The following is a 230-nucleotide window of genomic DNA, read 5'->3' as shown; positions in this document are numbered from 1 at the left end:
GACAGTCATCACTTGGATCTGGAAATCTCTGGTCTTGGAAGAAGGAAATGATAGTGGAGGGTTAACATCATCTTTCTATATTAACAGTTAAACTGCTGGTTCTTTATTTTAGTTATTTTTTGTTATTAAAAATGATAAACGATGCAAAGATTTTTAAATGTACACTGAATCTAGAAAAAATACATCCAATTTAATGTAAATCAATAAAATGATAATATCTCTTACATTTC

The sequence above is a fragment of the Galeopterus variegatus genome, unplaced genomic scaffold, assembly GCF_000696425.1.
Source record: "Galeopterus variegatus unplaced genomic scaffold, G_variegatus-3.0.2 Scaffold22185, whole genome shotgun sequence".
Taxonomy (NCBI): Eukaryota; Metazoa; Chordata; class Mammalia; order Dermoptera; family Cynocephalidae; genus Galeopterus; species Galeopterus variegatus.
Note: the sequence above shows the minus strand (reverse complement) of the source record.